At 38.0% G+C, this 21,290-nt stretch overlaps 1 pseudogene; it reads left to right on the top strand.

Annotated features, from left to right (window-relative positions):
* The window catches only part of LOC101670179, a 39,352-nt pseudogene extending 24,534 nt beyond the window's left edge, over positions 1 to 14,818 (top strand).
* Positions 14,819 to 21,290: the final 6,472 nt, after the last annotated feature.

Below are 21,290 nucleotides of genomic sequence, written 5' to 3' on the forward strand. Positions count from 1 at the left end.
TAAGGGGGATCTACTCCAGATCTACTAAATCTGAAACGCTGGTGTTGGGACCCAGTGAGTAGTGTTTAAAAACAAAAAAATCCATATGACTGTGCATTAATTTGAGAACCACATGTAATCTCCCAGAGTGGTATTGTATTTTAGTCCTAAAGGTTAGCTAATATGCAGGTAGCAGTAAGAACTCCTGGACAAGGTGATCTCTGAACATAAGGGCCATAATATCTCATTTTAAAAGAAAATCTGAAATTCAATAAAAACTAGAATATCCACCTTACTTCTGGATTTGTTTTGCTGTGTGCCATAGATTACTCAAACAAAAATAAGGAAAATAATTTTCATTGAAGATTAAATAAGCAAATACATATAAAACTTCAGTGCCTGATCTAGGAGCTAAATAAATGTTAATTTTTATTTTAGTTTGTTGCTCATTTATATTACTTTGCAAATGTCCTCTGTAAATTTTACTATTAAAAAGGTTATAAAAACTACTTCTTAGAAAAACTCTATTTTGTACTTTCTAATATGACTAATACTAATAACCAAAACATTGCTTAATAAAATACGTTAATATCTTCCATGAATATTAACTCTTAAATAACAGTAGGTCTTTGATCACATTACTTGGCATACCCACATCAACATTTATTTCCTTCATGACTGATTGTGAAGAGTGTCAAGACAGTTGGAAGGACCTTGTTCCCTGTTATGCAGGAAAGAGCAGAATTTAAGAAAACTGTTGTATCTTGGTGAGGAATTCCATAATTCCCTAAATGGATTCACTTCTGTACTGAGTCATAGATCATTATCTATTTCAAAATATTTTAGGTATCTTACATTTACTTACAGTATCTGTCTCTAATGTAGGTTGATAGGAACTCCTAGTTTAGCCAAAGAATACGTTTTGATGATTAACATTTTAATGGTTTTTTCAGGTAAGTAGAGGATTCACCTGTCCAGTTGTCACGTTTCCTATTTTACATGGACTTTTAGTCTGTCAGTAACCAGATGTAAACCATTAAACTGTGGGTGTTTTTTAGTTTCTTCGTCTGTAATATGAATGTTCGGCTGTGTCACTCTAAAACCTAAATGTTCAATAATTTCAATGAGAAGACACCTGTTGGTTTTGTTTTTTGTTTTTTGTTTTTTTTTTTTTTTTGGTCAGTTTGTCCGCAACTAGTTTTATAACCTTTGATAAGTCATGTAAGCTTCAATTCTCACATATGTAAAAGGGAGAATGAACCTAATGATCCCTGAAGTCTTTTTCAAGTTTGTGAGTCTGTGTTTATGTCCATCCACAGACTTTAAGAGAGAATCACAGAATCTTATAAGCACATAATTTGGAAAGGATAGTGGTTCATGGGAGCCAGGTTTCTCTCCACTGCTGTGAGAGCTTTGAGGTAAGTGGAGAGAGGAGACTAGAGTGATCTCTGCATGAGCTCGTGTTCAGCTCAGTGTGGATCTGGTCGGACGCCAGTTATACATGCAGACCTGAGTGAGCTCACACACAGTTCTTTGTTCACATAGTGAGGAGAGGCTGGAAGCCCCCAGACTCCACAGCAGTGTACGTACTTGGTTTCTAATGCCATTTTCCTATGAAAGCTATTTCCTTGGGGAAATAGCTCGTTCTAGGACTCAGGCAAGAAATGTGTAACATGAACCTGTAACCTCTGATTTTTCCAGAAAGTCAGGAACTCCTAAAGGCAAAGCCCCCAATCATAGGGTTATGCCACATGGACTCAGGAGTTTCTTGAAAGAGGTGCTGATGACCAAATACAGAGCAGTAGGAAGAACACAGTAGAGTAGTACTAGAGTGTGTGACCCAAAGTATAAAATATCCTTACGCCCATGCTGATAGAAAGAAATGACTGAATAAGTAGGGGGGAGAGGACAGACCTCTCCTGTAGAAGAATCACAAGTAATTCATAGAAATACTGCAGTGTCCAGAGGAGGGGCATCATTCCCTGCTCATGAAGTGTGGGCTCCAAAAAGGACTGTATGAAAAGGGCAGCAAGATACATCTACAGAGTATAACCTTGAAGAACAGTTTCTGAGCCAAATGACCATGATCAACATCAGGAAGTCATGTTGACAGTGTGTACCTTTGATACACAGGATGCGTTACCACCGTGATCTTCCTCCCCCAAACCAGTCATCCCTGTCGAACCATGGAAAACCATTTCTATAGTCCCAGTTCAGGAGCAATCTATGATATACCTGACCCATCTACTTCAATTGGCCAATGTCATCAAAAACAATTTGAGAAGCTATCATATCTGAAAGCCCAGGGGATGTGTCAACTATGAGTTATCCTGGATGGCCTGTTGAAGTGGTAAAGCCACACAGTGGGCCCAGGGTACAAGCTAGGAAGTCTGAATACAGTTTGAATTTAAGATTAAAAGAGCAGGGGAACCTGGGTGGCTCAGTTGGTTAAACATCTGTCATCGGCTCCTGCTCAGCATGGAGTGGACTTCTCCTTCTGACCTCTCCCTTCTCATGCTCTCTGTCTCTCTCTCTCTCTGTCTCAAATAAAATAAATCTTAACAAAGTAAGGTTAAAAGTGTATATAGGTATTGATTCATGTGTTGTGACAAATGAACCAGAAGGTAGGATTTTAATAATTGAAAAATGGGTGTGGAGTATGTGGAAACTCTGTAATCTGTTCCAAATATTTAGGAAAATCTAAAAATATTCTGGGACACCTGGGTGGCTCACTTGGTTAAGCATCTGACATCTGCTCAAGTCATGATCCCAGGGTCCTGGGATCCCTTCCTGGGTCAGACTCCCTGCTCAGGGGGAAGTCCGCTTCTCCTTCTGCCCCTCCTCCCACTCGTTCTCTCAGTGTGTGTTTGTCTCTCTCTGTTAAGATCTTTAAAAATATTCCAAAGTTAAAAGTTTGTAAAGAATTTAATATTATAAAAGTAACTACTAACTCTGGATTTGTAATGTATTCAACATTACAAAGTGGTATTTGCAAGATACCAAAATCTTACAAATTGGCATTTGCAAGATACCAAAATTTCTTCGGGATGTTTATTTTTATATTTTTTTCACAAAGACATTATTTTTGGGTATTTAAACTTCTACCAAACTTCAAAGCCAGGATGTTAGTACTCTTTCAGATACTGGCTTCGAGAGATGAAGGGGGGTGGCTGAAAATTACAGTTCAGGGTTTAAGAGGCTTTGTAGGTATTTTGATAATACGTTCCTCTCAGAAACACAAGACAAATGAGGCAACTTCCGACTGTGCCAAAATTGTCCCTCTAGGATTGCAGAGACATTGGGAATCTGGTTTAATAGGAGATGTGTATGGGTTTTGAATACTGTCTGCAAGGATGTCTCATTTCTATTTTTAACTTCACTCATGACTGTGTTATCTTTCCATTTGGCTTTTGTTAACCATGATCTCCATGCTTCGGAGGAGGGACACTGTTGCAAATTAGCAACTGCAAAGATAATGCTAAACTGTACATAGGTAATTGAGTATTAAGCAAGAATATTATATTCTAAGGATAAGTTATTTTTTGACGTGAAAAAAAAATAGTGATTTTGCTGGATTGTTTAAAGTGGTAGAGCACAGCTGGTTTGCAGGAATGTTTCCTACACCCTGTTCCCTTTTCAGCTGACAGCTCTTCAGCTCTCCTCTCTCCCCCCCTCTCCCAGACAGCCTGCTGACTGTCTTAGTCTCACCTCACCCCTCACTTTCCCTCAGGGAAGCTGAAATGTCAGCTTTGACTCTGAAAAAGATTGATTCACTGTGGGGTGTTCATTTCTCCTTTACACCATTCTTCACTATATTGTTTGGATGTGCATATGCAATTATGTTAACACAACTATGAGAAAGGAAAGTGATCATTATTGTTAGTTGCCTTTTTTCCTAATCCGGTTAAGACTTCTCCCAAAATTATTCACAGAGGGGACTGAACTGATTCCCCCTACCTGCCCTCTATTAAACAAAACAAAGCAGGATAGCTTGCAAATTTCCAGTGGCTCAGTTCCAATTGATGAGACATTTAAGTGTGATCCATTCCTATGAACTACTTGGCGCTGTTATACCTAATCAGTGAAGTTTAGGGAACAGATTGATATTACTGTAAAAATCAAGTGTACCAGAGTTTATGGTAGAGAAAACTTTCATTTCATTAATTTTGTAGTAAAAGTATAGTTTCTGGGTGTGGGCTTTTGATAATCAATATTACGTTCCCCATTAATATCTAGTCCGTTTCTAATGAAGAGTCTTTGTGGTGTGCCTGGGTGGCTCAGGTGTTAAGTGTCTGTTCTGGCTAAGGTCATGATCCCCCGGTCCTGGGATCCCTGGTTTCCTGCTCAGTGGGGAGTCTGCTTCCCCCTCTCCCTCTGTACCTCCCCACTCCACCTGCTTGTGTGTGTACTCACTCTCTCTTCTTCTCCGTCAAATAAGATTTTTTAAAAAGTCTTTGTGATTGTACATTCAGAATAACATTCAGGATTTAAATTCTTCTTGTTGACCTGAAAGAACGTCAAAACTTGAATTTGTTTGAAAATCCTATGAAACTTCTCCTTCTGGGTGGATAGAAGATCATGTTATCTGGGGTCTCAGTGGAGCCTAGGACAAGCGAAGCCGTCAATTAGCCTGGAGAGAGGCATGTCCAAGGAAAAGTCTCAGAGGAGGGGCCCGTGGGAAGGGGTCAAGGGCAGAGGAATAGTGATGAAAATTAAGTCGAGAAATGAAGACCAACTGCCAGAAAAGGATCAGTTTCTAGGAGTTATTAGACATCTGAGTAGAATCCAGTAGAAAAATGTGGCTGAAAAGGAATGTTAAACATAAGGGGGTGGGTAGTCAAAATTTGTAGGAATTATGCCTTGCAAGAGAGACTGGTATTTGACCTGTTGTTTGTATCAGGAGCATCAGGAGAAAATTCTCGTGCCCAAATTATATAAGATAGGAATAAACCGTAGCAGCTGTGTCCATAGCAGCTCTCTGTTGCACAGAACACTGTTGTTGAGGAAGCAGAAGTGGTCTCGGACACAGAAGCAGGTTGAGTGTTTGGCAATAAAATACTGGAGCCAATGCATTTTAAATGATAGAAGTGATGTGGGAAAGAAGACCTATTCAGTTGCAGTTAGGAAAGGAATACGATGCAAGCCTGGGCCATAGTAACAGCCAAGACTTCACAACTACAAATTCTTTTTATTAAGGAGAATATCAAGTTGTAGTCTGTGATGTTCAAGATTCCCACGATTGGTTCCTCAGTAAATGGGACAAAGTTATAAAGTCTAATGTGAAACAATTCCGTTATATAAAACATAGGAAACCTTACAGAATTAAATTAAAAAAAAAACAACACATTTGTTGTTTTTATTTGTTTGTTTTCATGTTTATTGTTTTGTTTTCATGTTTGGAAATTTGGTAAATAAATTGCCAATGCTTTTTATAGATACTGTCCCCTAATCAGAATACATTCAAACAAGACTGGTCAGTAGGAGACTTTATGATTTGGGGCAGCTTCATATATCTATAAATACAGAGTCCTTTAACTCTCATGGAATGATGTAGGTTAAAATCAAACTAGCCAGCTGTGTCCTGGATCACAGCTGACAGCTAGGGGATATGTTGTTAGTGTATTCTGTTATGTCAAGAATTCTCAGACCTGTCTAAGAGTGGAATTTTCCCATTTAAACAAAGGCTTTTGTGTAGCTGCAATGTATAAAATAGATAAAAGTGGAATGTTTTGATTAAAGCTGGTGAGGGTAAGAGGTAGAACTTTGCCTCCCCATCGGACTCTGCAGTGATAGCAAGTAACTGGGGGACTCTGGGGTTCTCTGGTATGTAACTACACAACCTCCAGGTCCCCAAATACTGCATTTGTGTTATTACCATTAGTTATTCTGTTGCATGTCATGTGGAAGCCCTTGGGAAATCATTGAATTTCTCCCCACCCCACTAATTTTAGAGAGGAATAATAGTACATGGTAAAAATACAAATCTAAATAAATGGGAAAAATTATATAAAAGTGAAGCTGCTGCACATATTATTTCCCAGTTGTATTTCCCAGGTATATTGTTTTTTTTATGAATCTTTCCAAAAATATTCCATGCACATGCTTGTGCCCATATGTGCATATACACAGTCCATGCCCCCTTTTTTATATGAATGAGAAAGTAAAAAGCATACGACTTGCACTTTGCATTATGCACCTAAGAAGAAATATTAGAACTCTCTCTGTATTTGAGCATATACTTATATCTATTAAATATTGCATAAAATTTCAATATTTGAAAGTTAATATTTTACCAATCATTAACAGACTGTCCATATTTAGACTGAAATATTTATTATGGTGATTTAATGACCATCTTTACAGAAATATCTGTGAATGTGTGCAAACAGTTATGCAGGATGGTGTCTTAGAGGTGTATGCTGGAGAGTTACTGCAGAAATGCCCCCAGCAAGCCATGGAGAAAGACAGGGATGGTACCTTCACCTCCCTCCAGCATATGCTGGGTCATCAAATCTATTTTATCTTTGCCAGAGATCTGAAAACACTGCATCTTTTTTTTTTTTTTAAGTTGCATTCTCAGCTAGTAGACTGAGCCATATTCTCATATATTTCAAAGCCATTTCATTAATTTATTTCTGTAAACTGTGTATTTATGTCAGTATTCCAATTTCTAATGTATTTGTAAGAACCTTTCAAATATTAAGGGGACTATTCATTTTTATATGGTTTAGAAAAAGGTCCAATGTTTTATTATTTTTTTAAAATCATACTTACGGGTTCATGTTTAACATTTTCTTTTATGGTTTCTGATTTTATTGTAAAAACTAATTGTGAGTTTTTATTAACATCAGACATTTTTTATCTTATCTACTGGCCCAGATAAAACGAACCATTGAAAGAATTTTTGTTTGTTTCTAGGAGAACAAGATATACCTTGAGTAATAATGTTTCTTCCCTTTCAAGAATGAGAGATATATAGTCTTTTATTTTTCTTTCTTGATTTCTGGCTGTTGTGAGCTTCATGGTCGAGTTTAATAGTCAAATTTGTGTTTCCTGTTGTTTTTATTATATTTTATCCTCCATTTTATAATACACTTCTCACTATAAATTCATAGTTTATCAGGCAACTTGAAAATAATACTATTTTGTGTGTTTTTTATAGATTTAGATCTGTATGTAGGAGAGCATGTGTGTGTCTGTGTATGTGACAGTCGGCGGGGTGGGGGGAGTAAGGGGACAGAGAATGTGTTCCAGGCAGCCATGAAGTTACTGAGACAGAAATTTTAAGAATTTTGTCTTTCTTGTACTTAGAAGCACTTGTGTCCTGGTTATCTATTTCAACATAATAAACTGCCACAGAATAACAATATGGGATCATTTATGAATTGGGGGGTTGTGGGCAGAAGTAGAATGTTGTCTGTGTGGTCCTTGGTGTACCTGGAGCTGATGATGGCACCTTCAATCTTCATGGACCCCTGTCACTTGATCGAGATGCCTGTACTGATGGGAACTGCCCTCTCCATGTGATCTCTTCAGGTGACCAAACTTGACCTCCTCCCCAGCCTGATAATTTCAGAAAAGTTGGATTTCTTACATGATGGCTTAGAATTCCAAAACAATTTGAAAGAGAAAACCTAGACCTCGATTCTCAATGAAAGGACTATCAGAGGACTGGGGGCCATCTTTATTCTTTTTTTATTTTTTTATTATTTTTTAAAGATTTTTATTTATTTATTTGACAGAGATCACAAGCAGGCAAAGAGGCAGGCAGAGAGAGAAGGAGGGGAAGCAGGCTCCCGGCTGAGCAGAGAGCCGGACGTGGGGCTCGATCCTGGGACCCTAGGATCATGACCTGAGCTGAAGGCAGAGGCTTTAACCCACTGAGCCATCTGGGCGCCCCCACCATCTTTATTCTTGATGCCAAGTAGTAGGCAGGTATGGCTTGGAATGTTACTTATGACTGCACACACATACACACACACACACATACACATGGATGATCTGTGTTCCACTGCACTGAATGTAACTGAGTGTGCTCTAAAGGCATTTCATGCCCTCTACTCCATCTGCTCACATCTGTACTCCATGACTATTACCATTACCCATCTTTTTTTTTTTTTTTAACATATTTGGAAGTAGAGTAATTTGTTTTAGGTTAGATATAACCTACTGATATAACTGGAATTTTAATCTGAAGACATCAAAACTTTTTATCCTGGGAATTGCTGGGATGGTGTGATTATTTGAGGGGGAGGCTGGGCAGGGAATATACCTACATGCTCCTTGATTGACAGAATCATAGGAATGTTGAATATGGTAGATATTAATGAATTATTTTAACCTCATTTTTTCACTAAAAAGAAACAGGTTTTCAGGAAAATTAGACCTGTGGTGCTACAAAGGTTAGCGGTTGCAGTTGGACAGACGCAACTCATAGTCTTGGCTCTGTTCTTTCTCGCTGTGAGCCTCTGATCACTGGCAGCTTCCGTTTCTCTGTCTGTTGCAGCCTAAAAACCTGCCCCAAAGCTTAGAGGCTTCAAACAACAAAGGTTTATTATGTCTGTGAACTGTGTGGGATACCTGGGAGGTTTTGCTGCCAATCTCACTTAAATTTGCTCAGAAACTGCTTGTTTGCCTGAGCCTGAGCTCAGCTGGGACAGCTGAACTGTCTGGAATGTTTCTGCAAGTGGTTTTCCATTGCAAGCTTCCTCACTGCTTAGCATGCTTGGGGTCCTGGGGAGGACAAGGCAGAAGCTGCATTCCTGTTGAAATTAGGCCCTGGGACTCATGGTGTTATTACTTCTCCCACCATTTACTGAAGAAACACCAGATTCAAGGTGGGCGACATAGGCTCCTCTTCTTGGTGGCAGTGGCTGCAATTATATAACCCTGTTGCATCTTGCAACCATCCCTAGTAGACCCCAAAATGTCATAACGAAAAAGAATACACATAGGGGTGCCTGGGGGACTCAGTGGGTTAAGCCTCTGCCTTCAGCTCAGGTCATGATCTCAGGGTCCTGGGATCCATCCCCACATTGGGCTCTCTGCTCAACAAGGAGACTGCTTTCCCCCCACCTCTGCCTGCCTGTCTGCCTACTTGTGATCTCTCTCTCTCTGTGTTAAATAAATAAATAAAATCTTTAAAAAAAAAAAAAAAGAAAAAAAGAAAAAGAATACACATAAAACGTCAAATGCAGTACCTAGATTTTCAGTCTGTTTTCAAGAAATAACTTTCTGTTTGGGACATTACAATTGTTATTTTTTTGAGGGCTTCTCAATGACTCATTATTGACAAATTCAGTTGGTAATCAGGTTCTGAGAGGCACAGCTGTATTCGGACAGTGGCTCTGGCTGGTACCTGTTTCAGATTCTGCTTTAAAGCAGAGGAGAAGGGAGTTGGGGTAAATTGGAAGGGGAGATGAACCATCGGGGGGTGGGAGGTTATGGGAGCCAGGCGGTGGGTATTATGAAGGGCACATATTGCATGGAGCACTGGGTGTGGTGCAAAAACAATGAATTCTGTTATGCTGTAAATAAAAAAATAAAATAAAATAAAGTTAAATGTAATTCAGTATTGGGCTGGACTGCTCCCTCCCCTGTTCCCATCCCTTATATTCTCCATCTGCCTTATTCCTTGGTTTTCTGTCCAGCACATACCCTCACCTCACATAAGTACATACTCATTAGTCTTCTCTTACTACTAGACTATGATCTTCAAGAGATGAGCCACTATGTATACTTTCTTTCCTTCCAGAACTGGGGGGACTAGAAGCTAACTGATAGGTAACAAGAGTTCCATACATGGTGGGTGAAGGGATGCAGGAATGAACGAAACCACCTGTTGCAAAGCCCACACCATGTTAGCCAGGAGTGGCAGGAGCAATTGAGCATGACTGACATGGATTCCCTTGGAAAGCTGAATTAAAACTTGTTTAACCTCAGTAGCTTTCTGAATATTGGGTTTTCTTCGGCTGGCATGTATATTTCAGAGAGCCCTCCCCACCCCCAAGTGGGGGAGGCACCTACTGAACAACGCATCATTCCTATGTATTTTGAACATTCCTGGGGCACCTGAGTGGCTCAGTGGGTTAAAGCCTCTGCCTTTGGCTTGGGTCATGATCCCAGGGTCCTGGGATCAAGCCCTGGGTGAGGCTCTCTGCTCAGCTTCTCTGCTTCCTCCTCTCTCTCTGCCTGCCTCTCTGCCTACACTCTCTCTGTCAAATAAATAAAATCTTTTTTTTTAAATTTTTTAAATTTATTTTTTATTTTTATTTTTTATAAACATATTATATATTTTTATCCCCAGGGGTACAGGTCTGTGAATCACCAGGTTTACACACTTCACAGCACTTACCATAGCACATACCCTCCCCAATGTCCATAACCCTACCCCCCTCTCCCAAACTCCCTCCCCCCAGCAAACCTCAGTTTGTTTTGTGAGACTACGAGTTACTTATGGTTTGTCTCCCTCCCAATCCCATCTTGTTTCATTTATTCTTCTCCTACCCCCTTAACCCCCCATGTTGCATCTCCACTTCCTCATATCATGGAGATCATATGATAGTTGTCTTTCTCCGATTGACTTACTTCGCTAAGCATGATACCCTCTAGTTCCATCCATGTTGTCACAAATGGCAAGATTTCATTTCTTTTGATGGCTGCATAGTATTCCATTGTGTATATATACCACATCTTCTTGATCCATTCATCTGTTGATGGAAATCTAGGTTCTTTCCATAGTTTGGCTATTGTGGACATTGCTGCTATAAACATTCGGGTGCATGTGCCCCTTTGGATCACTACGTTTGTATCTTTAGAATAAATACCCAGTAGTGCAATAAATAAAATCTTTTAAAAAAATTTAAACATTCCTGAAATAAGTCAAATTCATAACCTCAGGTTCCTTTCTCTTTTTTTAAACATAGTATTTTTTTTTAGCTCTTGACTCACTGTCAACATGGATTATGTTCTAGAAATTCCACCAATCACAAGAGGCCTTCTGAGATCCCTCTGAAATCCTGTAATGACTGGTTTCTCTTTACATACTTGTTTAAGGAGTCCAATTTGGAGTGATTGTTTAAAAGCATCTATGAATAATGATACTACCTTATAAAAGGCATATATATATATATATATATATATATATATATATATATTGCAGTTAATACGGAAAGCAGGGTGGATTCCTTTGCTTGAAATCCAGAGTAAAAACTTAAGAAGCTTCACAGTTACCTAAGATGATTATTTTAAAAAGTCATTCGCAGTGGGAAATACTACTTTACTAAAGTCCCTCTCTTTATATGGGACAAAATGACAACACAGAATATGAGATTTCAAGACAAATATTGTATGAATACCCATTTAATCTCACTTTTATTAGTTTAGCTGATATAAGTGAAGATAATTGTTCTCAGTAGCATTAAGTCTTTTAATGTTAATTAGGCCTTTTAATTAAGAAACATTAAACCTTTTAAAGTAAAGAATACGATGTAAATATATGCTTTGTTCATGCCTTTTTTTTTTTTTTTTTCCCTAAAGAGTCTGGAGGGTTCTTTCAAAGTAAAAATGTCTTTAGAGGCCACTTCTCTGCGTAGTTATTATCCAAAAACAGTCTTTTTTTCCCACATATAAATTTATTTGTCTGGATTTGAAAATAGGAAAATGAGGAAGGTAGAAGCGATAGACTCATGTGCATTTTTCAGGCAGAACTGATGAGATGAGGCTCAGAGAATTTCTGTCACACATGCAAGTTGCACAGCTGGTGTGTGGCTGAACAGAGACGAGAATGTGGGTGGTCAGCCTTTACTCCAACGCCTATCCTTCTGAACCACAGACTCTACAGGCTCAATACTCATGATCTGAGGCTTCATGAAATCCCCACAAGAATCCTATCAAGTAGGAGCTATTGGCCTCATTTTTCAGATGGCAAGCTTGAGTTTAAAAGGGGGCACATAGCTTGCCCTAAGTCCTAGAGCTGAGCAGTTGCAGAGTGGACAATTGAACCCAAGTTTGTCTGCATCTGTGATAAATGAGCTCTCCTTCTTGCTCCTTAACCTTCCTTGGTATGTTACCTGGATACTCACTTCATTAGCGTTTTCGGGAGCTTACCAAAACCAGTGTTGCACCAAGATTAAGGGCTTGAACAGGTATGGAGTTGTGTATGCTCTGTCCATATATCACCCTTCCCCCTCCAATTAGCCACCTCCCTCTCTCTTTCCTGGTTTTTGTGGTTTTGTTTTTAAACTTTTTTAACCTCTGTACCAACTGGTACCAAATGGAAGATATTGATGTGCTGTGGTGCAGTTTGCTCTTTCCCAAGTCCAAGGTGCTCACATTTTTATTCTGAATGAAATTCTCTCATTGATTTTTCAAATCCCATAAAGTAGAAAGCCTAGGACAGTGTGAGAATTCACCACTGGGAGCGATGACTTTAAAATGATTTGTGACTGTTCTTCAAACAGAACAGAAGGGGTTAGGAATTATTTCCTGTAAGGATGATGCTGATTTTCATCTTTTAAAAATCTTGCCAGAATACAAGCTATAGTCATTCTTCACAAGCCAAAATACCTTTGTCATATATATGGGTGCTAAGACTCTTTTTTAAATCATCTTTCTGAGAGCTTATTTGGCCCAAGAATTAGAAATAGACGACATATGTGAATAAGTGGCCATTGGTTCCAGTGACTCAGTTTGGATTCATTAAAGTCAGAATGAAATAGAACGCCCCAAAGTTCTGTTTTGGGGATCATGGATTGAATTAGCATAGAGCTTGAAATAACGGTTTTCCTTTCAGATAGAGAATCTAGTTCTTAGATTTTTCTCCATCTACATTCCTTGATCTATTAAGTGGTTAAATATCACTTTAATTATGCTGGGACTGATAATTAATTCCAATGTCAACACATTAATTCTCTGACATTCAATTAGAAATAAGATGAAATTTGTTAAGAGCTTTTAGTATAAGAATACATCTGAAGGATGGTTAAGGCTCAAGGTCATGGACCTAAAGGGGAATGATGACTAGGGCACCTCATGACCAAGAAACCGTGTTTAACTTAAATCATTACATAGTTACCATATATGGGCCTTTAAACAGTTTAACTGAAAATACTTACTTAAAAACTAAGGTTGTTTGTGTTTAGGAAAAAGAATAGTATAGGAAAAAATGCTTATAAGCTGTGAAGTACAGCCTATAACCTTTCTTGAGTCACTGTATTTTACATACAATATTATTTGCCTACCCGTTCACTTTCTGTGAATGTGCAGATTCTTTTTCTATCATGTAATTCTTTGACCCACTTGAGCTTCATCATAAGAGCATATGTTACAAATTTCCTACAGTAAAGTTAATTTCCACTTAGGATTTCAGGTGGTTGTTAAGTCTGAATGTGTATCCTTTACAGAAGTCTTTGATCCACAGTGGGCATACCACATATCCAGCCATGAAGAGGAGATTGCCAAAAGCTCCTCTGGTCCAAATATTAATTCCATTTACCTTTTAACAAAATATCACAAAAAATACTTCTACCCTTAGAGGTTGAAATACTTGCTCAGGGAAGACCAGCTTCCAGAGTGTCCTCTGGCAGGCGCTGGGCTGCTCCCTATTATGGGGCCCATCATCTCTTTAGAAAACCACAAAGATCTTTTTTTTTGGCCAGTTATGACAGGGGTTTAGATGTGTAGTAGCTGACTGGGGGTCCTGGGAGATCTTGCTCTTTGGTGCAGTAAACTTTACACGTACCGAACTCGTACTGGTGTGATGTAGTTCCCCTAATGGTAGGGCTTTCCCTGCCGATACCCACTTGACCTTGTTTGATCGTTGTAGCTTCATGAATGTTTGATAAGTTCCCCGGTGATGATGAGGAAATGGTCTATTCACCGGATTTGAAAGATTAAGGTCTTGGCAGTATCTGCCCCCATGGGGGAGCTCTTTATGTTAAAAGAAAGAACAGTTTTTTAATCCTTGCAAGATACACACAGGAAGATTATTAGTTAGCTCTTTCTTTTAACTCTTTCATGATGCTTTCTATTTGGAGTCAGCCTTTTGCTTCTTTCTTTGAAGCTGCTAGTTAAGTTGGCTTCGAGAGCATGCTATAGTTCCTAGTTGAAGTTTGTGTAGAATTCCTCTAGGACTTACAGTATCTTACAGTATCCTTGAATGAATCCATTTGCTTGGCCAATCTAGCAGGAAAATCTGCTCTTTGTATTACATATATGCTAATTGAAATGAATAATTATTTTGCTGTAGACACTGCCTCTGCCATAGCCATAGCTCTGATGACGTTTGGCACTCTGTATCCAATGAGTGTGTCCAGTGGCCAATTGTCCCACCAGACACCACTCCATGTTATTGGTCAGTTGGACAAACTTATCATAGAAGGATCTACCTTGGATGGAGTTTTAGAAGTTTGAGATAAGCATTTGTAGACCCTCGGTTTTGGCTCATTGGCTGGATCAGAGCATGGGAAGAATTCAATGAGATACAAATGAACACATACTTCTTGCTCATGTGACCACCAGGCTGTACACTCTAGTGTCAACTTTGTGTAAATTCTCAGGGATGATTGGATTACACTTACTGCAGCCAATGTCGTACACTTTTCAGATCATCATGTATCTCCAGTGCCTCCTTTAAAGGGTACTAATGATTTAAACCCTGTCACATTGACTCAAGCTAGACCCAGTAGTCCACCTCCAGAGTGTTCATTTAACACTCCTGGGAAAACATGAGCCCTGTAATTCAGCTAAACACCCAAGACTTTATGGTTTGGGTGTTAATCATGGACACTTAATTAACAGTAGCAGGCTTAATCAAGGACTTGGGAGTTGTAGGATTTAGGACTGGTTTTAAAAAATTGTCAGGTAGATCTGGTAATAACAATAGTGTTGGACAATGGAGACCATGATGTACTGTAATTTATTTTTATGAGAAATGTTGACTACTTGACTTTCAATTTATTTATAAATGCAACTGTCCATTGACTAATCATTTACTCAAAATGTTTAAGAACACATTACATGAAACTGGGGAAACTATATTTTTGTGAAATATATTTGGGGCTCTGAGAATTTTTCTAAAGGTTACAGGGTTTAAATAGGCTTCCCTTAGAAAAAGTGTTTCTCTAAATTTGTATTTTGCTCTTTTTGTTTTTGTAGTTGACTGCAGTGTGATAGATGTTATCTAGATAAGAGAACCACTTTTTAGAGCAGGTCTATTACATTATTAAAAATACAGTTTTTTTAGTGAAACTTATGAACATACTTCTTGAATAATAGACATTTTAGGAAAGGGAAAAATGTCCATCTAAAAGTAAAAGTCTCTTTTATATTTTTCCAAACTTAATTGCTACATTTTTCTTTGAGGTCCTCCAGATTTACATCCTGCAAAAGAAAAGCAAAAAAAAAAAAAAAAAAAAAAAATTACCTGAAATTTTAGAACATATTTTATTATCTACCATAATTTAAAATTTTTAAGCAGTTTCTGTAGTTTTTCCTCATTAAAATATTTCAATACTTGTATGAATAATCTGTGGCTCTCCAAGTGTTTTATTTTGGTTAAATAAATACCAAATCCTTTGGTAATGTACAATGAAGGAATTCCAGTTTTTTGTCTTATATTTAATCAAATACCCATATAAGTTTTTAAAAAGACATAATAAAAAACCTCAAATATTGACATAATGATGGAATTTTTTGTCCCCTTTTCATTGGTTGACTTCTGAATCTTTGTATTAAGAAAATATCAAATATATTACAATATATATGAAATTCCATGCATAATATGGGATTTGATATCTTTTCAAGTTGCATAAGCAATTTGAGTTTATATTGTATAATTTTACCAAAACATAATAGACCTTAGATTATAGGATACATTGGTAGATCTGTAACAGGCAATTTCTATCTTATTTGGTTTTGCTTTGTCAAAATCAGAAGCTTTTAACTGTGATGAAGTATGATAATCATACAGATTTTTTTTTGGTTATTTTCCAAATATAAATATCATGAACTTGCCAACATGGCCAGTATTACTTATAAAAATTGTTGCAAGAAGGGGTCACAAAATTAAAATTAAAAAATTAATTTAAAAAAAAGTTGGAATTTCTTAGATAACTTGTTCAATTAGATAAACCTAGAGAAATTCAGAAAGGACTAAGGAGAGAAAGGAAAGCAGTGGGGGGAGAGTTATTTCTTTATTTCTTACCTAAATAATAGATGATTCCAGTCAAATTTATTGGTTATTAATGATTCATTTCTCCATCAGAATTTGGGTGTTCAAGATTTTGTTTATAATCCACCATAAGTTGAGTGTTCTCATTTGAGATAGTTACAGCTTGAGTATTTCATAGCCTTCTTTGAGGTTAAATTTTATTTTAATTTTAAAGATTTATTTTTAAGAGAGAGCATACCAGTGCGCATGAGTGGGGAGAGGGCCAAAGGAAGGGGGGGGAGAGTCTCAAGCTGACTCCCCACTGAGCTTAAAGCCCAGCATGGGACCCAAACCCATAACCTTGAAATCATAACCTGAGCTGAAATAAAGAGTCAGACACCACCCAGGTGCCCATAAGGTTAAATTTTAAAACATACATGTGTTAAATTTATCAAATCATACACTTGTAGTATAGAATTTTATGAGTTCGAGTTTAAATTTGGGGGACATATTTTCTTCAAAATCAGAGGAGTTTTAAATCTCAAAATCTTGCCAGCACTCCCAAAGGGTGTAGTTGGTGAGTAGAAGAATACAGTCCAAGACTGATCTGGAATCCCTTCCACAGGCACTTACTGAACAGAGATGTAAAGGAGTCAGTGGATTATCATTTGAAACTTTGTTACCTTTTAAGGAGCCATTTTATCTATACAATGCATTGAAAGTTTGAAACATTCTATACCCTTAGTGCTTTTTTATAAAATAACAGAGTCTTGTATTCTGTTATGTATACTTTTAATCTAAACATAATTGTGTATATTCTAGGATGTGTTTTTATATGCTATTTCAAGCATGTTCACCCTCCAGTTACCTATGGACATAGATGTATGTCCATCGTAAGAGAGAGTGGCATGGGCCCTAGTTCTCTTCAGCCCAGTCAGGTCTGTTTTCACGGATAAGACATAGTTCAGGGCAGCAGGAGATGGGGATGAAAGCACGTTGATGTGTGTGAATGAGCATCATGGAGATTTCAGCAGTTGCTTCAGAGCCCAAGGACAACCTACGGAAAGCTGCAAAGGAGCCCCCGTTCTTCTGCAAAGCAGGCCCTATCTCACTGTGCTGTGGGAACTCATTCCCTAGTCAGGACCCTCTGCAGTGGGGACAGTGCTGCAGTGACAGGACGGAACTCCTGCAGAGGGATTCATGACCGGCCTGAGTTTTCTACAAATTTCCAGAAACAGCAACTTAAACAACACCGATTTGTTACCTTTTTTGTTGTTGTTACCGATTTGTTACCGAGTTCTACAGGAAATAATCCACTGCAAGCCTCCCGGTGCTAATAATAGCAAGACATTAGCTGGACTGTGTACTTTTTTGGCTCCTCTAGCTGAGAACCTGTTCCCTTCCTCTGTCTCCAAAGCCAGCAGGGGAGCGTAGAGTCCTTCTCACGCTGTGTTACTTCTCTGTTTTCTTCTTTTACTTCTCAGGACCCCCCATAATTGTTTTGGGGTCTTCAAGACAATCCAGGGTAATCTCTCTGTGTTAAGGTCCAAGGATTCTCTTTTTTGGCTGTAGCATACTTGCAGGTTCCTATGGAGACTAGTATTCTGCTCACCTCCTTTATTATTAATTACCTGGCTTATGGTATCAGGTAGTTCTTAAACTCTTTATACTGCGGCCTAAAAGCAATTTGTTCACGTATTTCTTAATTTATTTCCCTATGTATTTTTAGTGTTACTTTTATCTATTATTAGCTACTGAATATTTGGAGAACTGCAATACCATCACTCTATAATTCTTCCTTCCTACATCCATACCACACCTATCACCTTATTCATAGAGTCGTTTTTCTCTGAGTTTGCTTCTCTCAGTCTTACTTCTTTTATTTTCATTTGGCAAGAAGTTACTGGATTTCCTCAGATTCCTAGCCGGCATTTACAGTGTTCTGTCCTTGGATGATGATTGCTTCTTCTTTGTTAATACTTTTAGCTCTTTTAGAATGACTGCCTTTTCTGGTAGGTGCAGTATGGGAAATCTGATGCCCACCAGCAATAGAATACAAAATTAAGGCTGTGTTTTCTATTTTTCCCCCTAAAAAAACAAAAACAAAACCAAACAAACAAACAGAAACTTGTGTGTGTGTTTAGAGAGAGAACTGAGAGTAAGGTGAGAGTGGGGGAGATGCAGAGAGAATCTTAAACAGGATCCAAGCCCAATGCAGAGCCCAACATGGGGCTTGATCTCAAGACCCTGAGATCATGACCTGAGCCGAAGTCAAATGCTTAACCTACAGAACCGCCCATGCACCCTCTCCTCTCCCTTTTTTCATCAGATAATTTTTTGCTTGCTTATTTATTTTCTCTCTTTCTTCGTTTAGTGTTGAGTTGTAGGAGTTCTCTCTATATTTTTGGTAGTAACTTCTTATCACCTATGTCATTTGTATGTATCTTCTCCCATTCAGGAACTTGCTTTTTTGTTTTGTTGATTGTGCCCTTCACTGTGCAAAAGCTTTGTTATTTTTGGTGTAGTGTCAACAGTTTATTGTTGTTTTTGTTTTTCTTGGCTGAGGAGAACTATCTAGAAATATGTCATTATGAGTGATATCAAGGAAAATGCTGCCTGTGATCTCTTCTAGGATTTTGATAGTTTCATGCCTCACCTTTAGGTCTTTATTCCATTTTGAATTTATTTTGTGCACTATGTGAGAAAGCGATCCAGTTTCATTGTTTTACTGAACACCATTTATTAAATAAAGACTGTCTTTCCCCCAATGTATATTCATGCCTCTTTTGTCGTATATTAACTGAACATATAATTGTGGGTTTATTTCTGGGCTCTCTGTTCTCTTGATTTATGTGTCCATTTTTGTGCCAATACTACACTGTTTTGATTATTACAGTTTTTTAAAAAATTCTAATTTCTTTTCAGTATAACAATTCATTGTTTTTGCAACACACCCAGTGCTCCATGCAATCCGTGCCCTCCAAAATACCCACCACCAGGCTCCCCCAACCTCCCAACCCCCCGCCCCTTCAAAACCCTCAGATTGTTTTTCAGAGTCCATAGTCTCTCATGGTTCATCTCCCCCTCCAATTTCCCTCAACTCCCTTCTCCTCTTCATAATTATTATAGTTTTATAGTGTATCTTGAAATCTGGGATGATGATGCCTTCAGTTTTTTCTTTCTCAAGATTACTTTTTGCTTTTTGGGGTCTTTGTAATTCCATAAAAAATTTTAGTATTGTTCTAGTTCTGTGAAAATGCTATTAGTATTGATAGGGATTTCACTGGATGTGTAGATTGCTTTGGGTATTATATTGTCTCCCCTTTTTTTCTGTAGTAAACTTATTAGCGCTGCTGCACATGCGGGAATTAACCTTTCAGAAATCTGAGTCATATACCCTGTTTTCAAACAGTAAACAACTGTTCATGTGTGGGAAAGTATAGTATTTAAGGGTGTGATTTTGGGGCCATATTATGTGGGTTTGACCAATAGTTCTAATGCATATTTACCTGTATAGCCTTAGGCAACTTACTTAACATATCCATGTTTTAATGTGCTCGTGTGTGAAGTAGTGTTTTTAAAATTATTACATGAACTGACATTTGTGAAGTACAATTTAGTATGTACTGGGTAAGTTATTATTTATTAAGTTTATGAAATACAAAATACCTGATACTAAATTTAAGCCATATGTTTCTATAAGGTTTTTCACACATATATTCAACTTTTTCCTTATGCCCTTTTTTTTTTACCTTTTCAGTAAGTGTTTTCTTATCCTTGGTTCCAGATGTTTAGACTGTTAGGATATTTCCAGGAAAACTTTAGGAGACTAGTCAAATTGAAGAAGGCATCCATCATCACCTAAGGTCTTAATTAGGGTACCAAGGGAAGGGATCCTTTACTGTTCCATTTATAGGGAAATGGTAGGTTCTTCATGTAGAGAAACCACAGAGACGTGCTATCAACAAGTGAAGATTTGTTTTCTTAATTAAAAGACACCATCCCTACCTTCACATATTCAAATCCACATGCCTCACGCTGAGAATGAGATGTTCATTAAGATTTTTTTTAAGATTTTATTTATTTATTTCACAGACAGAGATCACAAGTAGGCAGAGAGGCAGGCAGAGAGAGAAGGGGAAGCAGGCTCCCTGCTGAGCAGAAAGCCCGATGCGGGGCTCGATCCCAGGACCCTGGGATCATGACCTGAGTTGAAGGCAGAGGCTTTAACCCACTGAGCCAAAAATAGGCCCAAGTAACTATTTCTCCAGAATATCAAAACAACAGAGTAGGACAATGAATAAATAAGTTAACATTTTTATGGTGTCTCAGAGGAAAAAAATAAACATTTTCTCTCTTTCTCTTCTTTTTAAGAACACGTAGAGCAGATTCAAGAGAAAGAAGTGATGGGAGATGGGGAAGGAAGAGAGAAAAATAAGAGACAAGCAGGGCTTGGGGAGGGAGATTTCTCTTTCTCTTGTACTTGGACTTTGAGCCCCGCTGAGCAGTGAATAATCCACAGGGAGACAAATAGAGCCTCCATAACTCAATGTCCTTGTTAGCGAGCAAAGGCCAAACATGCTACGGAAGTTTTTTGAAGAAGATGATTCTCCTATTGTTGGAATAAATATCCTGAAAGCTTTAGGAAAGCCAGAAAAATATAGGTGAGAAAGTACAATGTTCTAACGATATTTAGTATAATTAATGTATACGTTGGCTAGAAATTAGTAAAGGTAATAAAAAAGTATCAGGAAGAGGAAACTGACTATAAATAAAACAGATTTAAGAAACCAGTGAAGACTAAGGCCAAGAGATCCATGTAAGAGCAAAAACAATCTAAGAAAGCTGAAGGTAGCAAAAACATTTTATCTGTAGCACAAGTTATGGAATCTCAAAACGCACCACATGCATTTAGCTACAAAATGATCTAGACATCTTAAATACCGTCCTGGAGCCTCGAAGAGTGATGGATCAGAAAGTCTGAGAGATGTACTGTGCTATGGTTTCCATTCTCTTCATAAGAAATGATGACTGATGCCTAAGACAGAGGTGTAGGAAATAGATGGAGAGAGAAATAGACAATAGATTTATATTCATTCATAGATGGTAGATTGATAACCACTCAAAGGGCAGGGTTTGGTCAGTAGGTGGTTAGGCCTCA

The sequence above is a fragment of the Mustela putorius genome, unplaced genomic scaffold (genome assembly GCF_011764305.1).
Source record: "Mustela putorius furo isolate JIRA1106 unplaced genomic scaffold, ASM1176430v1.1 tig00000577_pilon_pilon_pilon, whole genome shotgun sequence".
Classification (NCBI taxonomy): domain Eukaryota; kingdom Metazoa; phylum Chordata; class Mammalia; order Carnivora; family Mustelidae; genus Mustela; species Mustela putorius.